This window comes from Vulpes vulpes, chromosome 4, assembly GCF_048418805.1.
Source record: "Vulpes vulpes isolate BD-2025 chromosome 4, VulVul3, whole genome shotgun sequence".
In the NCBI taxonomy this organism is placed as follows: Eukaryota; Metazoa; Chordata; class Mammalia; order Carnivora; family Canidae; genus Vulpes; species Vulpes vulpes.
Genome location: NC_132783.1, coordinates 23715953 through 23737704, shown reverse-complemented (window position 1 = coordinate 23737704; position 21752 = coordinate 23715953). Strand labels below are relative to the sequence as shown.

Sequence of the window (21752 nt, the reverse complement as noted above, 5' to 3'; positions counted from 1 at the left end):
TAGAACTCATAGAGCAATTTGGTAGCGTGGCAGGATACAAAATCAATGCCCAGAAATCAATGGCATTTCTATACACTAACAATGTGACTGAAGAAAGAGAAATTAAGGAGTCCATCCCATTTACAATTGCACCCAAAAGCATAAGATGTCTAGGAATAAACCTAACCAAAGAGGTAAAGGATCTATACCCTAAAAACTATAGAACACTTCTGAAAGAAATTGAGGAAGACACAAAGAGATGGAAAAATATTCCATGCTCATGGATTGGCAGAATTAATATTGTGAAAATGTCAATGTTACCCAGGGCAATTTACACGTTTAATGTATTCCCTATCAAAATACCATGGACTTTCTTCAGAGAGTTAGAACAAATTATTTTAAGATTTGTGTGGAATCAGAAAAGATCCCGAAGAGCCAGGGGAAGTTTAAAAAAGGAAACCATAGCTGGGGCCATCACAATGCCAGATTTCAGGTTGTACTACAAAGCTGTGGTCATCAAGACAGTGTGGTACTGGCACAAAAACAGACACATAGATCAATGGAACAGAATAGAGAACCCAGAAGTAGACCCTCAACTTTATGGTCAACTAATATTCGATAAAGGAGGAAAGACTATCCACTGGAAGAAAGACAGTCTCTTCAATAAATGGTGCTAGGAAAATTGGACATCCACATGCAGAAGAATGAAACTAGACCACTCTCTTTCACCACACACAAAGATAAACTCAAAATTGATGAAAGATCTAAATGTGAGACAAGACTCCATCAAAATCCTAGAGGGGAACACAGGCAACACCCTTTTTGAACTCGGCCACAGTAACTTCTTGCAAGATACATCCACAAAGACAAAAGAAACAAAAGCAAAAAAGAACTATTGGGACTTCATCAAGATAAGAAGCTTTTGCACAGCAAAGGATACAGTTAACAAAACTCGAAGACAACCTACAGAATGGGAGAAAATATTTGCAAATGACGTATCAGATAAAGGGCTAGTTTCCAAGATCTATAAAGAACTTATTACACTCAACACCAAAGAAACAAACAATCCAATCATGAAATGGGCAAAAGACATGAAGAGGAATCTCACAGAGGAAGACATAGACATGGCCAACATGCACATGAGAAAGTGCTCTGCATCACTTGCCATTAGGGAAATACAAATCAAAACCACAATGAGATACCACCTCACACCAGTGAGAGAGGGGAAAATTAATAAGGCAGGAAACCACAAATATTGGAGAGGATGCGGAGAAAAGGGAACCCTCTTACACTGTTGGTGGGAATGTGAACTGGCGCAGCCACTCTGGAAAACTGTGTGGAGGTTCCTCAAAGAATTAAAAATAGATCTGCCCTACGACCCAGCAATTGCACTGTGGGGATTTACCCCAAAGATTCAGATGCAATGAAACGCCGGGACACCTGCACCCCAATGTTTATAGCAGCAATGTCCACAATACCAAACTATGGAAGGAGCCTTGGTGTCCATCGAAAGATGAATGGATAAAGGAGATGTGGTTTATGTATAAAATGGAATATTACTCAGCCATTAGAAACGACAAATACCCACCATTTGCTTCGATGTGGATGGAACTGGAGGGTATTATGCTGAGTGAAGTGAGTCAATCGTAGAAGGACAAACAGTGTATGTTCTCATTCATTTTGGAAAAATAAATAATAGTGAAAGGGAATAAAGGGGAAAGGAGAAGAAATGTGTGGGAAATATCAGAAAGGGAGACAGAACATAAAGACTCCTAACTCTGGGAAACGAACTAGGTGTGGTGGAAGGGGAGGAGGGCGGGGGGTGGGGGTGACTGGGTGATGGGCACTGAGGGGGGCACTTGACGGAATGAGCACTGGGTATTATTCTGTATGTTGGTAAATTGAACACCAATAAAAAATAAATTTATTAAATAAAAAAATTAAAAAAGTAAATTCTAGAATCTCCAAAATTATACCAACAATTATTTACATATTCAGAAAAATGAAACCGAAGAAAATATTTCGTTACGTGCTCAGTATCAATATAAAATTCCTCAGAAAGAGAAACAATTTTTATTTGTAGTAAGCTGAGCATGTGGCTCTACCAGTATAATGCCCGAGTTCTGCCTCTAAATTCCTGGTGGAAGTAGTGAAAAGATGGTGATTTAAACACACCTGTGTGTATACACAGGTACAAAAGATTGAAGGGTGTACGGAAAATATTTTAGGGCTACTTGGCCTATTAGGTATGTTTCAAACTGATCAAAATCTGATAACACTGTCATAGGCAGCATTCTAAGATGGCAGAAAAATCCTCTAAGGAGCACATTTTATGTATTTTTTATTTTTTTAAAGGAATCTTTTCAATTTATTATTATTTTTTTATGATAGTCATACAGAGAGAGAGAGAGGGACAAGGCAGAGATACAGGCAGAGGGAGAAGCAGGCTCCATGCACCGGGAGCCCGATGTGGGATTCGATCCCGGGTCTCCAGGATCACGCCCTGGGCCAAAGGCAGGCGCCAAACCGCTGCGCCACCCAGGGATCCCCCAAGGAGCACATTTTAGATACTCTCCTCATTTTGAGTGTGGCCAGAGCCTGTGAATATGATAGGATTCACTTCCCGGATTAAATTCATCAAAGGTAAAAAAAAAAAAAAAATTTAGCTAAGGGTAAATTAACTGACTAGGTCTAACCCAGTTAGATGAATCCTTAAAAGGGATCTCCATGAAGTCAGACTCGCAGTATGAGAAAGTCTATGGAAGAGCCATCTGGCAAAGGCACAAGACTCCCCTCTGGCCAAGGAGCAAAACAACAGTAACCCCAGTCCCAGGTTATTAATTCTGCCAACAGCCAAGGGGCTTGGAAGAGAACCCTGGGTCTTCTGGGTTGATGGATGCAAATGGATGAGATTGCACTTGCAGAGACACCTGTATTTCAACTGCGTGAGACTCTTGAGTAGAGCATCCAGCTGTGTCACAGCAACCCCTGATGTACCAGATGGCGATAATAAATGCGTGTTATCTTCAGCCATCAATTTGCGGTAATTTGTCATGCAATCATAGACAGTAAGACACTAAGGCATTTCTCATATAATCAAGTAGGATAGCATGTCTGGTGCGTAGTTTTTGAGACTTGATTTTTACAAATAATGTTTCTAGCTGCTTCAAGGACTACAGTGTTTTTGCAATTGACACGGATTGTGCGCTCTCTTTCAAACTTCTCATCCTAACATAACATAGTGAATTCGTGGGTCAGAATTCCCTGACAACTTCTTCCGCGTGTCTGGGCCTGATTGGGGGGGAACTTATTCCCGAGGAACTTATTCCCGCGCGCAGAGGCAGCCCCTGCGGCTCCCCGCTGACAGCACAGGACAGGAGCTGCGGCTCACCCCTTTAACCCCAACCCAATTCCCTTGTTTTTGAAGAATTTATTTATTCATGATAGACACACAGAGAAAGAGAGCGAGGCAGAGACCCAGGCGGATGCAGAAGCAGGCTCCATGCAGGGAGCCCCACGCGGGACTCCACCCCAGGGCTCCAGGGTCAGGCCCAGGCTGAAGGCGCCTCAACCGCTGGGCCACCCCGGCCGCACCCAATTTCTTAAAAGCTGCGCCCGGATCCAGTCACCAGGCCCTCTCAAGCTGCAGCTGGGCAGCCACGCAGGCGGGTTCTTCACTGACTCCGGAAGCATCTAAGCAGAAGTTTGGGGAGGTGGCGGGGGTCCCTGGGGCCACGTTAAGAGGCAACCCGCGCGGTTCACATCACTTTGAAAATGGCTTTGAAAAAAAAAAAAAGAAACAATCGCTTTGGCACTGACGAGCTGGGATCCTGGGCCGCTCAGTCCGCAGGCCTCGGGAGCGGGCGTCAAAGCAGGTTTTGCAGTCCTCTCGCCTCAGCTGCTGCCCGCGACCACAATTACAGGGGCCTGCCAGGACCCTTTGGAGCCCGACAACCCGGAAGTGCCTGACCACGCCTACCCACTGCGCCTGCGCGAGGCGCCCCCCCTCCGGCGAGCAGGGAGACTGGCGCTGGGCGGGCTGAGAGGCTCGTCGCGCCTGCGCGGATGGCCCCGGGGAGCAGCGTCGTTACTTTCCAAACCAGTGGCGGGAACCGTTGGAGCCCGTGTGGTCGCCGCCTGCCGGGTAGCAGCGCGCTCCCTCGTCCCTAGGCCTGGTCATGGCGCTGCAGCTGTCCCGCGAGCAAGGCATCGCCCTGCGCGGGAGCGCGGACATCGTGGCCGAGTTCTTCTGCAAGTCCCGCTCCCGCAGGCCAGAGGGCGGGGAGAGCTGAGGCCCGGCGGCCCTGGAGGCCCTGGGCCACGGAGGCGGGGGCGGGGGCGGGGGTGGGGGCGGCTCTGCTCCAGCGCCCGCCTGGCTGGAGAATCTAATCTAGGCGCCTTGCTCCTGGGGCAGCGGGAAGCCCAGGTGCTGCCCAGGCCTGCCTCGCGCCGGCCCCTCCCCAGCAGCCTTGCTTTAAACTGCGGATCCCACAGGCTTCCCAGCCCGGCCGGCCGACACCGCCCCGAGAGGGTGGAGCCCCAGTACATTTTGCACAGCCCATCCACCAAGCTTTGATTCCGGCACTGAGGGCGATGGACTGGATTTAGGAAACTCTGTCCTGGACCAGGCCATGTTTGCACCCTCTGATAGACTCTGGCAGGAGAAGAGGAGGGAAAAGTGAGGGAGAGGCTTGCTCTGGAGCATTGGACCGGTTAATCAGTCAATTGCTAATCCAGACGCAAAAGCCTATTTGGACACCCTGTGATCACATAACCTGAATTGGGGCTTGCATTACCGTGAGCTTGTAGTTCTACTTTGACGCTAGGTTAATGCAGTTTGGCATTTTTATTTCCGCATAAAAGCACGTATCGTGTTCTTTTGATTTAGAAGCAACATTTTTAAGGATTTTCAGTGGCACTTTTCACCTACTCTGCTTTCAGCGAGACACCCACAAACGCACATTAGGCTTTTTCAGTTTGATGCCATGAATGAAACCGAAGCCACATCTAAATAGGTTTTATTTTCCAGAGTTACAAAGTGGAAATAACTTTAACATTCCTTTTGTTTTCAGCATTTGGCGTCAACAGCATTTTATATCAGCGTGGCATATATCCACCTGAAACCTCTACCAGAGTGCAGAAATACGGATTCACCTTGCTTATAACAACAGATCCTGAGCTCATAAAGTAACTCAGTAATGTAGTGGAACAAGTGAAAGGTATTTAATTGTTGAAAACCAATTTGAGTTTCGCAGGCCTTCTTGGACCCGTACTTTCTGGCATCTTGGTGTTCATTTTTCAGCTCTATACAAAGAGGTGTAAAACACTGCAATCTCAAATAAAGCGATTCTCCATCGGAAGGAAGCAAATAATAAAGTGAAAGAAACTCCACTCTTCCCTACCACATTTTGAGTGGGTTAAATACGTTGATGTTAGGAATCTGATCTGGCTTCACAAAACAATCTCTATCAACTCTTTTTGAAGTGATTTTTGCAGTTCGTGTAGCCAGGTGGAACAAGTTGGAATTTTACATAACTATGATGATGTTTATTGTTGGAGAGAAATCCACTATATATTTTTACATGACATATTTTCTATAGCTGCCTGGAGTTTAAAACCGTCATTATTTTAAGATAAAAGAAAATGAAATTGGATCCAGCCTGGGAACTAAACTTAAAAAAATACTACTAATAGAGTACCCAATAAAGTTTTTTAATGTCTTACTTTCTTCATTTGTCTTTGTTAAAATCCTGCCTGTAAGTTAGCCGTTTCTATCTGAACACTCCTTGTTTTTCCGTAGCTCAAGAAATTCCTGAATACTTGTTCTCCATCTATTCTGTCTCTTTTTCCCCCATGTTTTTCTCTACTTAGGATTCTCACTTCTAATTTTTCTGTGTTATAGGATGTTTCTCCCTGGCTCCTCATTTGACCTTCCAAAGCTAGTTCCAAAAAAAACCAAAAAAAAACATTATAGTATTTTTTTTTATTCCTAAGTCATATATATATATATATATATATATATATATATATATATATATATATATATATATATTGTTTCAAGAGGCTTTATTTTTAGAATTCTATTAATTATATTTTTATCATCTTCAGGGCTAAATCACCCAGGGCGATACTCAGATTACTTAGCCTGCAACATAGAAGTAACTAAGAATCTATGTCACCTTAATTTGATGAAGAAGCAAACTCTGCCTAAGTTACTGGTTTTTAGGTTGTCTCCTTTAAGACTACACTGATGACATTTCACCTCGGTTGTATGTACACCTTCCTATTTAATTTGTCCCTTTTATTTTAGTTAGAATGGGGGAATTGCTCTTCTTAGAGGCAAATTGTTCAATCTCTTTGAATCCCCATCCCTCTAGCCTTCTTAAGGACTCTACCCTAGTTCTTCTCTGGTATTTCTGACTTCTTTCTTTTGAGATATTTTCATTGGTTTCATTTGTCTTCAGTTTTAAAAGAAAAAGATTTCCACCCACCCCAGATCTTTAAGTGACTACCCAATCTCTTCCTTTTCAGACCAAAATTGAGAAAAGGTTGTTTTTTGTCGAGGGGTCGGCAAGCCTGAGGGCACATATCCAACAAGTGGCCTATTTTTGTACTACCTGCAAACTGAGTGTTTTCAGATTTTGAAAGGCTAGTTTTTAAAAGACTACGCAAGAGACCTAGGGGGCCCACAAGTCCTAAATATTACAAGATTGTTTTTGTCTCTTGAAAGAAAACAACAACTGTGTATTCTTGAGTATATTATCCCCAGTTCCAAGATTAATTCAGGGCTCATTATGAGGTCCCCTTATTATAATCTCTAAGATGACTTCTGACACATACATAACTTTACTAACAATCTTTGTGTAGTTGACTCACAAACATACATCCAACCCAAGTCTTCTCTTTGCTCATATAGTAAGTGGCTCCCTTGATATCCACATGTGGCTATCCTAGTGATACTTGAAAACTAAATTTAAGGGGGTCCTGGCTGGCTCAGTCAGTAGAGCATGCAACTCTTGATCTTGGGTTGTAAGTTCCAGCCCCACATTGGGTGTGGAGATGACTTAGAAATAAAACCTTAGGGCAGCCCGGATGGCTCAGCAGTTTAGCACTGCCTTCAGCCCAGGGCATGATCCTGGAGACCTGGGATCGAGTCCCACATCAGGCTCCCTGCATGGAGCCTGCTTCTCCCTCTGCCTGTGTCTCTGCCTCTCTCTCTATGCCTCTCTCTCTCTCTGTCATGAATAAATAAATAAAATCTTTAAAAAAGAAGAAAAATAGAACCTTATAAAATTGTAAGCATCATGTCTCATTCCCATTCTCTTTCTCTCAATGAATGGATCAACCTTCCAACCAGTGGTATAAACCAGAAAGTTGGGAACTATCCCTGAGTATTTCCTCTTCCTTAGTCTCATAAGTATCCAATAAATCTTAACAATTTTAACCACGAAATCTCTTCACTCTACCTATACTGATCCATCTCTCCCAATTTATCCTTCTATAAGCCTTCAGTACCTCTTGCTTGAATTACTAATCAATTAGCATCCCTAGATCCTCTCTTTACTTCCACTCTACTTTCCACACATCACAGCCAAAAGGATAGTTCTGAAATATAAGTTTAATCACATCACACCCTGCTTCAGACACAGTAATGACTTCCCTGGTACTTGAAGTATAAGTTCTTTAGTTTAGCCCATGTGACCTTGTGTGGTCTGACCCCTATGTATCTTGCACAAACCGACCTTGTTCATTCTCCCTTTCTTAACTGTATCTGTATTACCCTTTCAATCCTCTGGTCAGATACTTTTTGCTTTCCAGTATTTTAGACCTGTACCCTTTTCTGTAACCTTTTGCATATTTAATTGTATTTACTTGTAGAACTGAAGTCCAGTGAGAATTCCCTGAGTCAAATTTTCCTATATTCTCTCATTGGATCACATACTGCACCTTCTTGGCACTTATTACAATTAAAAATTTACATTCATTGCTGCAGTGATTAGATTAATGCTCATCTTCTGCAATTTACCTTGGATTACAGTATACTGCATGTTCACTACTCTGTGCTTAGCATTCAGTACTAACTACATCTGCTATGGATACTGAGAATTGGAAAACGGGAGCTAGGTTATCGTGAGGCAAGTTTTCTGTACAGGTTGGAGGAGTTCCAAAATACCAGTGGTAGGATTTGCTAAGGGTAGAAAGTGAGACCTGGGAAGAGTTACTTTGTAATGCAGTGAACCAAAACAGATGCCTTGTTCTGTATTGCAGATTGGTTATACAAGTGTTCAGTTCAGAAGCTGGTGGTATTCATCTCAAATAATGAAAGCAGTGAAGTCCTTGAAAGGTGGCAGGTTGACATTGAGTGCGACAAGACTGCAAAAGATGACAGGTAAGTATGAATTAAACTGCTTCCATTTTCATGATTTTTTTCCCAAAACTTGTTTTCTTGACTAAATGAGTTCTAACCAAATTGAACTAGTTTCGTATAAGGTAGTTTGTTTGTAATTATGTTAGATCTCCTGTGGAGAAGAATAAGACTCACAAACTGTGCTCACAAAAGAGTCATGCCTATTATGGACTTGTATAGTGTACTTTTAACATAACTGCCCTTAGTCTAAAATCCATGAATTTCAACCGTTAGTATTTATGGTGCTATATGTAAGCTATGTATTAGGTGTATTAGGATGTATTAGGTGGCCCATTTAATGGATTGTGTCAAGGTACTTTTAACCATGAAGTATTATCCTAGACGTTCTCCTAGCTTGATATGCAGCTCTACTGTATTTCATTTAATGCTATGAACTTCCTAAGACACTCTGAACTGAAGTTCTTAGATCCTCTGGATGGGAAATGCCCCCTCATTATATGCTAATTCTTAGCATTGTCCAAGGCATGCTTACCTGTAAACTCAGAACTCTCTCTCATAATGAAATGTACTTTGTTCCTGAAGCCTTTGGTCTATTTTAGAAAATGTTTATTTTATTATTTTAAATAATTTATTTTTATTGGTGTTCAATTTACCAACATACAGAATAACACCCAGTGCTCATACCGTCAAGTGCCCCCCTCAGTGCCCACCACCCAGTCACGCCCACCCCGCCCTCCTCCCATTCCACCGCCCCTAGTTCATTTCCCAGAGTTAGGAGTAAGTAAGTTCTGTCTCCCTTTCTGATATTTCCCACACATTTATTGACCCTTCCCTTATATTCCCTTTCACTCTTATCTATATTCCCCAAATGAATGAGAACATATAATGTTTGTCCTTCTCCGATTGACTTACCTTCACTCAGCATAATACCCTCCACTTCAATCCACGTTGAAGCAAATGGTGGGTGTTTGTCATTTCTATTGGCGGAGTAATATTCCATTGTATACATAAACCACATCTTTATCCATTCATCTTTCGATGGACACCAAGGCTCCTTCCACAGTTTAGCTATTGTGGATATCGCTGCTAGAAACATTGGGGTGCAGGTGTCCCGGCATTTCATTGCATCTGAATTTATGGGGTAAATCCCCAGCAGTGCAATTGCTGGGTCATAGGGCAGCTCTATATTTAACTCTTTGAGGAACCTCCACACACTTTTCCAGAGTGGATGCACCAGTTCACATTCCCACCAACAGTGTAAGAGGGTTCCCTTTTCTCCACATCCTCTCCAATATTTGTGGTTTCCTGCCTTGTTAAATTTCCCCATTCTCACTGGTGTGAGGTGGTATCTCATGGTGGTTTTGATTTGTACTTCCCTGATGGCAAGTGATGCGGAGCATTTTCTCATGTTCATGTTGGCCATGTCCAGGTCTTCCTCTGTGAGATTTCTGTTCATGTCTTTTGCCCATTTCATGATTGGATTGTTTGTTTCTTTGGTGTTGAGTTTAAGAAGTTCTTTGCAGATCTTGGATGCTAGCCCTTTATCTGATACGTCATTTGCAAATATTTTCTCCCATCTGTAGCTTGTCTTTTAGTTTTGTTGACTGTATCCTTTGCTGTGCAAAAGCTTCTTATCTTGATGAAGTCCCAATAGTTCATTTTTGCTTTTGTTTCTTTTGCCTTCCTGGATGTATCTTGCAAGGTGTTACTGTGGCCGAGTTCAAAAAGGGTGTTGCCTGTGTTCTCCTCTAGGATTTTGATGGAGTCTTGTCTCACATTTAGATCTTTCATCTATTTTGAGTTTATCTTTGTGTGTGGTGCAAGAGAGTGGTCTAGTTTCATTCTTCTGCATGTGGATGTCCAATTTTCCCAACACCATTTACTGAAGAGACTGGCTTTCTTCCAATGGATAGTCTTTCCTCCTTTATTGAATATTAGTTGACCAAAAAGTTCAGGGTCCACTTCTGGGTTCTCTATTCTGTTCCATTGATCTATGTGTCTGTTTTTGTGCTGGTACCACACTGTCCTGATGACCACAGCTTTGTAGTACAAACTGAAATCTGGCATTGTGATGCCCCCCGCTATGGTTTTCTTTTTTAAAATTCCCCTGGCTATATGAGGTCTTTTCTGATTCCACACAAATCTTAATATAATTTATTCTAACTCTCTGAAGAATGTCCATGGTATTTTGATAGGGATTGCATTAAACGTGTAAATTGCCCTGGGTACCATTGACATTTTCACAATATTAATTCTGCCAATCCATGAGCATGGACTATTTTTCCATCCCTTTGTGTCTTCCTCAATTTCTTTCAGAAGTGTTCTATAGTTGTTAGGGTATAGATCTTTTACCTCTTTGGTTAGGTTTCTTCCTAGGTATCTTATGCTTTTGGGTGCAATTGTAAATGGGTTTGACTCCTTAATTTCTCTTTATTCAGTCTCATTGTTAGTGTATAGAAATGCCACTGAATTCTGGGCATTGATTTTGTATCCTGCCACACTGCCAAATTGCTGTATGCGTTCTAGCAATCTTTGGGTGGAGGCTTTTGGTGTTTCTACGTAGAGTATCATGTCATCGGCAAAGAGGGAGGGTTTCACTTCTTCTTTGCCAATTTGAATGTCTTTAATGCCTTTTTGTTGTCTGACTGCTGAGGCTAGGACTTCCAGTACTATGTTGAATAGCAGTGGTGAGAGTGGACATCCCTGTCTTGTTCCTGATCTTAGGTGAAAGGCTCCCGGTGCTTCCCCATTGAGAATTATATTTGCCGTGGGCTTTTTGTAGATGGCTTTTAAGATGTTGAGGACTGTTTCCTCTATTCCTACACTCTGAAGAGTTTTGATCAGGAATAGACGCTGTATTTTGTCAAATGCTTTCTCTGCATCTAATGAGAGGATCATACGGTTCTTGGTTTTTCTCTTGCTGATATGATGAATCACATTGATTGTTTTATGAGTGTTGAATCAGCCTTCTGTCCCGGGGAAAAATCCTACTTGGTCATGGCGAATACTTTTCTTAATGTGTTGTTGGATCCTATTGGCTAGTATCTTGTTGAGAATTTTTGCTTCCATGTTCATCACGGATATTGGTCTGGAACTCTCCTTTTTGGTGGGATCTTTGTCTGCTTTTGGAATTAAGGTGATGCTGGCCACATAGAACGAATTTGGAAGTACTCCATCTCTTTCTATCAAACAGCTTTAGTAGAATAGGTATGGTTTCTTCTTTAAACGTTTGATAGAATTCCCCTGGGAAGCCATCTGGCCCTGGACTTTTGTGTCTTTGGAGGTTTTTGATGACTGCTTCAATTTCCTCCCTGGTTATTGGCCTGTTTAGGTTTTCTATTTCTTCCTGTTTCAGTTTTGGTAGTTTGTGGCTTTCAGGAATGCGTCCATTTGTTCCAGTTTGCCTAATTTATTGGCGTATAGCTGTTCATAATATGTTTTTAAAATCGTTTCTAATTCCTTGGTGTTGGTAGTGATCTCTCCTTTCTCATTCATGATTTTATTAATTTGAGTCTTCTCTCTCTTCTTTTTAATAGGTCTGGCTAATAGTTTATCTATCTTAATTAATTCTTTCATAGAACCAACTCCTGGTTTTGTTGATCTGTTCCACATTTCTTTTGTTCTCAATTTCATTGAGTTCTGCTCGAATCTTTATTAACTCTCTTCTGCTGGGTGTAGGATCTATTCGCTGTTTTTTCTCTAGCTCCTTTATGTGTAAGGTTAGCTTTTGTATTTGAATTCCTTCCAGTTTTTGAATGGATGCTTGTATTGTGATGTATTTCCCCCTCAGGACTGCTTTTGCTGCATCCCAAAGATTTTGAACGATTGTATCTTTATTCTCATTAGGTTCCATGAATCTTTTTAATTCTTCCTTAATTTCCTGGTTGACCTTTTCATCTTTTAGCAGGATAGTCCTTAACCTCCACGTGTTTGAGGTCCTTCCAAACTTCTTGTTGTGATTTAGTTCTAATTTCAAGGCATTATGGTCTGAGAATATACAGGGGACGATCCCAATCTTTTGGTATCGGTTCAGACCCGATTTGTGACCCAGTATGTGGTCTATTCTGGAGAAAGTTTCATGTGCACTTGAGAAGAATGTGTATTCAGTTGAGTTTGGATGTAACGTTCTGTAGATATCTGTGAAATCCATCTGGTCCAGTGTATCATTTAAAGCTCTTGTTTCTTTGGAGATGTTGTGCTTAGATGACCTATCCAGTGGAGAAAGCCTTAAATCGAAGTCACCAAGTATATTATTATCTAAATATGTCTTAATTTATGTTATTAATTGATTGATCGTTTTGTCAGCTCCCACATTCGGGGCATATATATTGAGGATTGTTAAGTCCTCTTCTTGGATAGATCCTTTAAGTATGATATAGTGTCCCTCTTCAACTCTCACTACCGTCTTTGGGAAAAACTTTAGTTTTTCTGATATAAGGATGGCTACCCCTGCTTTCTTTTGAGGACCCTTTGAGTAGTATATGGTTCTCCAACCTTTTATTTTCAGGTTGTAGGTGTCTTTCTGTCTGAGTCTCTTGTAGACAGCAAATAGATGGGTCCTGCTTTTTTATCCAGTCTGAAACCCTGTGCCTTTTGATGGGGTCATTAAGCCCATTCACGTTCAGAGTTACTATTGAAAGATAGGAGTTTAGTGTCATCATGATATCTATTCAGTCCTTGTTTTGTGGATTGTTCCACTGAACTTCTCCTTAAAGGGGAATTTTAAGAGTTCCCCTTAAAATTTCTTGCAGAGCTGGTTTGGAAGTCACATATTCTCTCAGTGCCTGCCTGTCTTGGAAGCTCTTTATCTCTCCTTCTATTCTGAATGAGATCCTTGCCGGATAAAGTATTCTTGGTTGCATGTTCTTCTCATTTAGGACCCTGAATATATCCTGCCAGCCGTTTCTGGCCTGCCAGGTCTCTGTAGAGAGGTCTGCTGTAACCCTAATACTCTTCCCCATAATAGTCAGGGATTTCTTGTCTCTTGATGCTTTAAGGATCTTCTCTTTATCTTTAGAATTTGCAAGCTTAACTATTAAGTGTCGAGGTGTTGAACTGTTTTTATTGATTTTAGGGGGAGATCTCTCTATCTCTCTATCTCCTGGATTTGAATGCCTGTTTCCCTTCCCAGATTAGGAAAGTTTTCAGCTATGATTGGTTAAAATACGTATTCTGACCCTCTGTCCCTTTCGGCGCCCTCGGGAACCCCAATTATACGTAGGTTTTTCTTCCTCAGGCTGTCGTTTATTTCCGTTTATCTATCTTCATGGTCTTTTAATTGTTTGTCTCTTTTTTCCTCTGTTTCCCTCTTTGTTGTCTTCTATGTCACCCACTCGTTCTTCCAGCTCATGAACCCTCGTTGTGAGGACTTCTAGTTTGGATTGCATCTCATTCAATTGATTTTTAATTTCTCCCTGATTAGGTCTAAATTCTGCAGTCATGAAGTCTCTTGAGTCATTTATGCTTTTTTCTAGAGCCACCAGTAGCTGTATAATAGTGCTTCTGAATTGGCTTTCTGACATTGAATTCTAATCCAGATTTTGTAACTCTTTGGGAGAGAGGACTGTTTCTGATTCTTTCTTTTGAGGTGAGGTTTTCCTTCTAGTCATTTTGCTCAGTGCAGAGTGGCCAAAAACAAGGTGAATTGGGAAAAGGAGAAATTGAGAAGAGAGAAAGGAGGAAAGAAAAGAGAAAAAGAAAAACGAAAAAAGGAAGAAAAAAAGAGGAAAAAGAGAAAGAAAAAGAAGGGAAAAAAAGGCCAAGGGAAACAAATAAAATTCAAAAAGCAAAAAAAAAACAAAAAACAAAAAACAAAAAACAAAAACAAACAAACAAAAAAACAAAAAAGAAAAACAAACAAACAAACAAAAAACACAGGGGAGTATCTTCTGATTCTGTATACTTTAAGTCCCTTGACTTCCCCTGGAACTTGTCCGTCTAGTTGGTCTCTAGGGGACGGGCTTGTTGTGCTGATTTTCAGGTGTTAGCGCTTGGGGGAGCTGCTCTTCCCCCTGCCTGGTGCAGGGCTCAGAGGGGCTTGTTTACCCCTTGAGGCCCCAGAAGAAACACCTGCAGTGGCAGCGGCCTGCTCTGGAGCCCTGGAGTCAGCTCCTGCAGTTACTACGGAGCTCTCCATCTGCTGGGGCCTGGATGCTCCGGGGTCGGGGCCGCTGATCTGCTCACCTTGGGGCAGGAGCGTCCTTCCCATCCTGGACCCGCCTGGCCTCTGCCTGTCCCGGGAGGAGGCCGGATCCTGGGCTGTGTCCCTGGCGCCCTGTGCTCCTGGGCCTGTGCTGTTGGATTTGTGCTCCCACCACACAGCCGCCTCTCTGCGGAACTGTGGCCCTAGACCCTGTGAGCTGCTCCCGGGTCCAGCCGTGTCTGCGCTGCAGCCCTTTAGGGAGCTCAGCACACTCTCCCCGGGGCGCAGTTGCTCTGTTAGTGTCCCATGGAGCCTGCGGGCATCCCCGCCTTTCTGGGGTCCTGCTCCAACTCCCTGCGAGGCCATTCTGCCCAGGAAGATTGGTGAAGCTCCTGCTTCTCTGGGCCTGGGCTCTCCTGTCCTGGGGACACTCGCCCTGGCCTTCGCCTGGCTCCTTGCAGGGCCCCTCCCCCTTGGATGCCTTTTGTTTCTTTATTTCTTTTTTCCCCGTCTTCCTACCTTGATAGAAGTGCGAACTCTTCTCACTGTAGCATTCCAGCTGTTCTCTCTTTAAATCTCAGGCCGAATTCATAGATTTTCAGGATGATTTCAAGATTATCTAGGTAATTGGTGGGGACAGGTGATTTGGGGACCCTACTCTTCCGCCATCTTGCCCCTCCCCTGGAAAATGTTTAATAATAAAAACAACTTGATATAACATCTTCTTTGAAGCACTACAGAATTAGACATTTATGTATTCCTAAAAATGCCAAAATGATTATGCCAATTAAAGATCTTAGATACTAATTGTTATCTTTATTTTACAATATGCTGAATGTTTCCTGACTTGAAGCACTTGGCAGGTTTTCTGGTCATCTGTTATTTAATGACCTGATACTAAGATCAGCCTTAATCACTGGAATAATAAGTGAAATTATAATTGTTTTTTAAAAACTCTTTTTGAATGCATTCCTTAATTTGAGTTTTGAAGCATTTAATCAAACAAATAATCTTACCAGTGTTTTAAATAACTTGTTAAAACTTAAAATGAATCAACTCATTTGGTTTCTTCAGTAGCACACCCAGAGGAAAGTCTCAGAAGGCCATCCAGGATGAGATCCTCTCCGTAATCCGACAGATCACAGCTACCGTGACGTTTCTGCCGCTGTTGGAAGTCTCTTGTAAGTATTATATGACTTCATGATGGTTCAGATTTGTTGTGGAAAGATTAAGCTATTACTTTAAGAATTAACAGTTTTGTTGAGTTTTTTCTTAATTATCCATGTCATGGTATATAAGTGAGAAAAACGTCATGAATCTAAAGCGATGCTGGTTGTGTTTTATTTACAAGTGCTGAATAGGGAAAGAATGAAAGTTTTCATTCAGTACTCCTGAATATTTTGACGTAATTTCTTCCATTACTTTTATTTTATACACATTTCCTTGTATATAATTAAGACTTAGACAGGTATAACTGTGTCTTTCTTTTCTGGCTTAGTTACTCCTTCATTCATCAGATATACCCTAAATGCCTACTGTATGCCTTCCATGGTTCTGGGCATTGGGATACAGCGGTCACAAAACCAAGATGTTCTTTTTCTCTGGCTTAGATTCATGCTGTCTCGTGATCAATTATATACTTTCTGCAAATATCTTTAATGGCTTTTCTCTTTGAAGAAAAAAAAACAATCGAGTTTTTCATTAAGTAAAAAGGAGTACAGTATTTTCTGTACTAAAATTTCCATTGAAGAAAAGCAATTAGCTAATATAACTGATTAGAGATCAAGCCAAACTAGCTTTTCTGACATGATAGGTGGCTCACATGTGAGGGAGAGAGGAAGGATACTTGTACCTTTCAAAAAATAATTGTACTTTAATGATCTTATCCCCAATTTAGGTTCATTTGACCTACTGATTTATACAAAGATTTGGTTGTACTTGAATAATGGGAAGAGTCGGGACCACAGTATATTACCAATTCTGAGGAAGTCTGTCTTCATTCATTTACTACTACTATCCACAAAGTAAATAGCATGGTGGCCTATAAAATTCCGACCAGTGACTGAGGATGAGATTAGGACAGTGATGTACTTGTAGTTCTCAGATGCGGTTTTCCTGAAACCAAGTCAACTATAGTTGATAAATTTTGTATCACTGGTTAATTTTTAGACTGGGGAAACTTAACATTATACATCTATTGAACTGTGCATAATTGTCCCATTTTTTGTTACCTGTATGACTTGATACAGGGTTGGCATAAATTATTGCACATTGTTCAAAAGGGAACTAGCAGATCACATCAGCATTGTTGTCAATTCCTTGAAAGTGGTAACTGTAGATGGATAACTTTTGCCATAAAACTAAATGCCTTCTTAAATCAGACCTTTTGGTCAAGGACTTTGACTCTGGAATATAGGTAGGGAGATATTAAATGTAAAATACAGCAACAGAAGTATGAATATTGAGAGTCTTTGTTTAGATTCTGAAATTATCTAATGACAACCTGCAAGTAATGAAACATTGCTCATAATAGGTCTCTGCCATTTATTTCATTTGTATATTTTCCATATTGAAAACACTTCCAATTATTTGATTTTGATTTGTTGTAGAACTCGAACCTACAAAGCTATGTGTATTGCCACTGTTTAAATTCCTGTGATACAGAACTCTTAATTTTTTTGTTTTATAAAATCAAGCTTTAAATGATGATGAAATAAAGTTAAATATGTATGTTTAAAATTTGTCTTAAATATGTTTATATTGGTGTGGTATTAACACATATAATAGAATGGATTCAGTATAGCAAATAATATCTTGTGCCTACTGAGGCCTAAGGATACCAACTTGAATAAATCTGGAGGTACTTTCAATTTAACGAACAAGCTTTGATTATATCCCTTTAATCTTATAACCTTAGACTTAAAATAAGAATCATTCTCTGTATAAAATAATACATGTCATTTGGAATTAATTCATTTTAGCATATAGTGGACTGGAGAACTTTTCTATCCTCTTAGCTTTATTGCCAGCCTAGTTTTCCTTATTTTTTAAGGGTCAGTTTAAGGCAAACTTCTGACATCTTTTCTAATCTCTATTCTAAATGTTACCTTGTTTTGTAATTAAGTGCTTAGTATCAGACACCGTTCTAAGCTTTTTATATGAATTAACTCATTAACCTTCACTATAAAGTAAAAACACATAGCCTGTATCACTCATTCAGAAATGACAAAGTGAGCACCTGTTAAAGTGCCAAGTATTAGGATGAATGAAACAAAGTCTTGGTCTTTCTGAAGCTTGAGATATGGAGAGGAAAATAGATGGCAAGCTTCCAGGCAGTTACTACACAGGTTTATCTCATTATGTATTTGTTTTTTCACCTGAGTAATCTAATCTCTTTGATCCAGTTGCCTGCTTGTTAAGAATAAAAGGCAATTCTCTCATTGCAAGACAAATAAGTGCCAGTATTTGATGACAGGTATAGTGAATGCTATTGTGAAAGCCCATTGCCTGGAGAATTGTTGAAGCTATCTAATTGAGGTCCACCCACATATGTCCTTTTCCTGAATAAGAAAAGCAGTTCTGCAGAAAGGAAAATGATGTTGAATTAAGGTATGGTCAAGAGTCTGGTTTTCCAAACATGAGGTATGTTAACAATGTGGACACTAGTAAGATTAAAGCATTTAAATTCTGTGCTGTTTGTAACCTCTAAACATGAAACATTAGGTTGAGAAGGAAAGCAGAACTGGAAGTTCAGTAAAAATATGAAGAGTTAAAAAATCTGGTCCTACTTTTGGGACAAAAGTTTGAAATTCTTTTTAGAAAGCAGTAACTGCTTTAGGAAACACTAAATGCCTCTGCTAAATAACCAGAAATAATGTGGTCATTCCCTGAAAAATATTCACCAGTAGCAACTTTCTTAATAGATCACGGATAATACTTAAATTTCTGTCAGTTGTTTTTATTCGCCAAATTAAAAAGTCCTAATATTACCACTTATACTTCGTGGCTTATACCACTACTGACTCCTACTAGTACATATATTAGAGTTGAGTGGGAGCCAAGCTACAAGCTTTATTGGCAAAGCTCAACCGGAAACGCTTTAGCCTATGGCTCCAACTAAACTTGTCCTGCCCTCTTTTCCTATACCTTGAAGTCCACCTTAAGAGGAAGATATTTAAACCAACAGATGTAAGAATTGCAAATGACCTATGAACAGTGGGTATTATATGTAAGTGATGAATCACTAAATTATACTCCTGAAACCAATATTACACTATATGTTAATTAAAATTTAAATAAATGTTTGGAAGAAAAAAAAAAGCCCTACATGACTTCCACACCATGTTATACAGTGAACCCAAGATTCTAAGAGAGCCTAATGGGCCTGCCCTGGACTCTTGACTCAGTTTTGCTTACCATAGGTAGAGGAATGGAAACATGTTCCGACTGGGCCTATCCGGGTCTGAAATAGAGCCCCAGAAGGGACTGAACCACACATCTCCAGGAATCTTCTCCCAGTGTCATCAATTGGAGAGAGGAGTCAAGCTTCCATGGGAATTCACACAGAGGTGTGTAATAGTCTCATGTATTAATTGGCTTTTGCACAAACAACCATAGAATAACAATTTTTTCCCGTGTAGTCTGTGGGTTATCTGGAGTGCTTGTCTTCTTCTTTGCCCCTGCAAATCTGCAGGGCACGTGTCTCCTTCTATCATTGAAGGGGCAATGGCTCACCAGGACTCCTAAAGCTTATCTTCAGAACTTTCACACTGACATTTTTGCCCATATTCCACTGATGCAGGTAAGTCTTAAGGCTAAGCCAAACTTCAATGGGGCCAGAAAGTACACTCTTCCCATGGACGTGGGGAGAGGGCTGTGCGAAAATCTGATGAAAGTGATAGAAAGATCAGGATACCTAAATAATGCTACCCTGTAACTCGTTTTCCATCAGATGTCACTAATGCTACAATATTCAAATTAAGGTGAACTTTTAACTTTAGTATTCAGCCTTTCCTATTCGAAATTAACATTGGGATTTCTGGCTACAAAGATATAAAGACATCAGAGGAAGAAAACACAGCACGTGTATTGGCTAGGTAATTTTTCATTTAATTTTCCTGCTTTAGTGCACAAGTAGAATTGCAGGATCAATGGACACACAAACAGCTCTACATTTTTTAAACTTTAGGTGGTCTCTTCTGTCCATGATCAAGAAGCTCATTTGGCTCCTCAGCAAGCACATCAAGAGAAGTGTGTATTCACCTTTCCTAATGGCTCCTACCCTTTTACATCCTTTTAGCAATTGAATGTCCATAACACATTACTTTCCATTTACTGTATTTACAAAACTCCAGGTTTCTTTGGGAGCGTTGTAATTACACTGTCCTCAGATGACTTTAACCAATTAATGGCAGGAACCAAAAGACAGAGGACTGAATCCTGTAAGTTATCTATATCGTTCAAAGAATAAATCAAGTGTGAATTTGTGAACCGTTGTGCAACACTTTCCCAACCAGTCAAAAGAATTGTTCATTAAATAACCTTTTACTCTTTAGGGAATTAATTTTTGGCTAAAGTTGTAAATAATAATATCTTCATCTTTTTATTAAATATGTAAAGCTCTGTTTTAAGTTATTTTTGTACAATGTAACCATGATAAAAACTTGTGTGTTGGAATAACTATGGAATAGAAATGCTGCTAAATTTCAAATTTTATTAGTTACACCTTCTTAGAGCAGATCTTTGTTTTTTATTTATTTTTTATTTATTTTTTACTGGAGTTCAATTTGCCAACATAGAGCATAACACCCAGTCCTCATGCCTTCAAGTGTCCCCCTCAGTGCCCGTCACCTAGTCACCCCATCCCCCCACCCACCTCCCCTTCCACTACCCCTTGTTCGTTTCCCAGATTTAGGAGTCTCTAAGAGCAACTCTTTAAAGATCTTTCCATTCTTCATGAATATGGCTTTGAAAGCCAGCAGCATTAACTGATGTTTATTTTTAAAAAATCTCGTTGGGAAATCTACTTAATCTTCATTAGAGTTGACAGTCCTCTTCCAATCTGGCAAAAACATGGTAGCCTTAGCAACAAAACTATCAGAAAAAGCTTAGAGAGGAAAATGTCAAGAGTTGACCCTCTGATTACAAAAGTCAGTTTATGTTACCATTTCACCTATTTTTGTGCTCTTACCATTTGATCTATTTTTATACTAGAGAAACATAATTTTCATTTATTTGTATAAATTCCATTCATCTGTGTTTATCTGCACCATTTTGCTAGGCAAGCTTGTTTGCACAAAGGAACACATGACATCAAAATCTTTATTGTTTTGGCATTTTATCTGTGCTAACAAAAGCCTCTGATTATAGGCACGACCACACATACTCCACTATCCATGCAAGGGAAAGATCTCAAACCTCTTCCAAAACTATCTAGTTATGGACATACCCAGTGGATACCTAGACATGGATCTGAATTTCTTTCTGAACGGCAGTGTCACTGACTCACATGCATTATTACTTAATCCTCACAGCAAATCTAGAGGGGTTATTCCCATTTTACACGTATAAAACCTGAGACTCAGGAAGGCCAGGTAATTTGCTGAACTTCAGACATCCAGGATCTAGCCCCAGGCCTGACCCTAAACCAATATTCTTTCTCATTGTTTTTCAGAAACTAGGCAACAGCGGAAGGTGCCCTGCTCCAGCTGCAGGGACTCAGCCAGAAAGACTGGAATACTACATGACTGTACCTGCAAGTTGGGGAAGGAGAACTCAACACTATTTGAGTATTGAGTTGCATTCATTTTTTAAAAAACACTTTTTCAAAATAAGCTATCATTAAATGTTTATATATACATAGTATTTTTGCTGTATAATAGCAGCATGCATTTTCTTCCATCAATGTTTTCTTCTCTCATTCTTTCACTTGTTTATGTAACTACATGCTGTGTTGGAATTTGGGCTTCTTTACGGGTTGGAACCAGTTCGAGAAAGGGGACACAGCAGGCAATTGAAATGTATGTTATCATCCAAATTATAGGGTTCCCTAGTAAAGCTGGGTAGAGGCTTAGACGTCATGCAAAAACAGGGTTTGCTACTGCATCTCCATAAACAAGCCATGGGATGGCCAGACAACTGCAGTTGTCCTCACTCAAGCCCACTCCAATAGGGGACCAAGAAACTCTTTAAGTACAAAAGCTCTACACAGCTTCTATAGGTCTTAAAAAGGTCTGCTCTACGTTGCTTGGGATGGTGTGAGAA

At 40.5% G+C, this 21752-nt stretch overlaps 1 long non-coding RNA gene and 1 pseudogene across 1 annotated transcript; both read left to right on the top strand.

Annotated features, from left to right (window-relative positions):
* The first annotated feature begins 4157 nt into the window (after positions 1 to 4157).
* Positions 4158 to 17164, top strand: LOC140598539 (mitotic spindle assembly checkpoint protein MAD2A-like; annotated as a pseudogene).
* Positions 17165 to 18987: 1823 nt separating this feature from the next.
* LOC140598538 (uncharacterized) lies at positions 18988 to 21348 on the top strand. Its single transcript, XR_012000978.1, has 2 exons — positions 18988 to 19057; positions 21163 to 21348. It is a non-coding gene; the product is annotated as an uncharacterized lncRNA (long non-coding RNA).
* Positions 21349 to 21752: the final 404 nt, after the last annotated feature.